The sequence below is a fragment of the Photinus pyralis genome, unplaced genomic scaffold, assembly GCF_008802855.1.
Source record: "Photinus pyralis isolate 1611_PpyrPB1 unplaced genomic scaffold, Ppyr1.3 Ppyr1.4_LG1, whole genome shotgun sequence".
Classification (NCBI taxonomy): Eukaryota; Metazoa; Arthropoda; class Insecta; order Coleoptera; family Lampyridae; genus Photinus; species Photinus pyralis.
The window spans coordinates 36,203,803-36,206,777 of NW_022170249.1; positions in this window are offsets into that span (position 1 = coordinate 36,203,803).

A 2,975-nucleotide genomic window follows, 5' to 3' on the forward strand; every position below is an offset into this window, starting at 1 on the left:
TTTTAATACGTTTTTATTCCACAGTTATATTAATGGGGATGATGGGCTTTTTAGAGCCCTTTACGATATCGAGGTTCTGCATGCATGATTTTGGTCATGTAAATTTTCTCTTCGATCTTGAATATGTAACGCTACACGTGAAATAGCTACTCCGAACACAGATACTAAGAATTGAAGAACTTTCATGTAGTTAATCTTTTTGATAACCGGTACAGCTGCGGTCTGTTGGAACTGCTGGAGGCAGGTGGTTATCTGCAATTGGAAAGCACTGAGTGAGATGATTGCAATGCAAAATAAAACACGTACCTAGAGGGTGCCATAAAGCACAAAATGAGAACTTCTTCATCCGGTAGAATTACGATTAAATTAAGGGCAAAGATGTCCATCGTATATAAATTCTCTATTACAACTTTTCGAAGCATGAATGAATGTGGCTATATGGGAATGGGGCGACGATGCCACTCGCCTCTTTATAAAATGCAGGATATTAAAATTCCGAATCCACAAAATATTCTCTTCATTACTAAACACAAGCATACCTACGTCAAAAATTCATATTTATCATATAACTTAACCTACCAAAAGAGCAAGAATACTCTCTTTCGCCCACCCACAGGCTCCATTCATAACGGTTTACTTTCAACCTTTAGTCCTTTACTTTTACAAACACCCCTGCAACCGCATTCTGCTGCTTCTGAACTAAAGCCTCTTCTTCATGCATTTGGACAACTTCCTTATGAACTCCAATCGCTTGCTGCTGTTTCTTACTCCTGTTGCCGAACTTTCGACTAAACTATCTGATGTGGTTTGGAGGTCGGCTTCGTATTTCTTCTACGATTTCAGTAACTTTTTTTTATCTCTTCAAGGAGCGCCTTCTCGTTGCCTTTATTTCCAAATCCAATTCCTTATTTATTCTCTTAGTCTTGTCATTCGATTGCGCATTCAACCTCTCCATTTTTTCATTCGATTGCCCAGTCGGCTTTTCCATTTTTTCCCCGGATTCTCTTAGGGCCTCCAAGATTGCAGCGAAATGTCGTTCCTGTATTGTCGTCATCCCCATTGCAGACACCTCTACGTTTCCCTCACGCACGTCTATCGAGCCGGGTATTATCTCCGTGCCAACTTCCGTCGGTATTGCGATATTCCGGATTCAATTTAAATGAAAAAAGAAAACACACCCTGCAAACTTTTTCGTACGGACCTACACAATTTTTACCCCTATATAATCGTAAATCCACTAAATTCAACAGTACAATTTTCCTTTTCCTCAAAAAATGTCTGGGTTCCAAAAGAAATTGTTACCCTAAGACAAACTTCCCCTAACTCAAATTTAAGTTTTCCGTTTCCCTCCGCCGTAAGGGCACCGAATAAAAATGCTGTGTACAATGACAAACGGTCACTTAAACCACCCTCACGAACACCTGTCTAGCTAACTCAATTATACTCCGTTACTGGCAAAACATTTTAAATTTATACAAAATAATTATAATTTTTCTAGGGCACGTCCAGTGTCCGCCACGACAAAAATCTCGATATTGACTTAAATTTATTTATTTGAGAAATTCGGCAGCCTTGATCACTTCCGCAATTCCAAAGAATTATTTAACGAAATTTTAATTAATCCCTAACATAATCCTGTGTACGAATAGAATTTATCTTGTGCACTCTTATATCCTGGGTCGTAATTTGGGCTCGATTAAACACAAAGCTGATCATTTACAGATGAAGCAAATTTATTCGACATAAATCAATGGCTGTAATAAAGAAATGCACTCAGGGCCTAAGGACAAATACCACGCGCATGCGATCGATTGATACAAATCAGTTAAAGAAAATTTTAATTGCCTCAAAGTTAATAATCCTTAACATCCGGTCGTAACTGCGATTTTCTTTAAACAGATACACTAGCACAAACACCAAGCGATCTTGTTTCGGAAATTTCTTAAGACTGACCATCTTCTACAAAAAAAAACCATTTATTAACGATAGAGCCAAATGAAAATAAATAGACCAATTTAAATTATATTACCATTCTGGTACAAGCCCGTCTGTCCCTGCGCAACACCATCATATAGTCTATTATTCCATTTCCTGGAGTTGTCATTTAACATCTTACGTATTCTAATTGTAATAAAATTAGTCCATACGTGCAGGTTCTATTTTATTAATATTTTGACCATAATTGAAGGTCAAATTTAATTGAATTTTTTTTATTCTTGCACAATAGCCATTGTTTATAGTTGAACTAATAATATTAAAAATGTGAAAAGGGATGGATTTTATACAGGGTGTTCCTAATCCTAAATATGATGTACATACGGAAGGGACGAATCGCAATCGCTTCATTACCGATATACAGAGAGTTATAATTTCACGATTCATTTTTTTTATACCTCCTGCAGTTTTTGTGATATTTAGTAGATACGCTGAAGAACTACATCATTATTGGTCATGTCAATGATAGTAAGAATCTACAGAATGTTGATTTTCTTAAGGGTCATTTTCCATTTGCTACCCCTGAATTTTTTTCGGTGCGCCCCTAAATCTAAATGAAAATAAAATCTTTAAAATGGTCTAGTAGGAGTTTTGACAGTTGAAATTTTTAAAACTATGACCTAAATTCTTGAGCACCCTGTATAAATTTTTTGAACAATTTTCCCCTTACGCTTTATGTAAGCAAATCCTGAAAATAATGGGTCTGTCTAGTTTTCTGTATAAAAGGCAATTTATTTACTGAAGGGGGAGTGTATTGCTGTGACCCAAGCATTCGGGCCGCATACAAAAATAAATGCAATGCCCCACGTAGAGCGAGCAAACAATTATGCTGTGTGCAATGGTCCGGTCAAAACACACAAAACACCTTAAACTTAGCTTGCTCTCTTATTAATTTTTCCAGGACACATCCGTCACGGCACAATAAACAAAATTCAATCAAGACTTCAAATTCCGAATTCTAAGGCAAATAATGGCTGCGA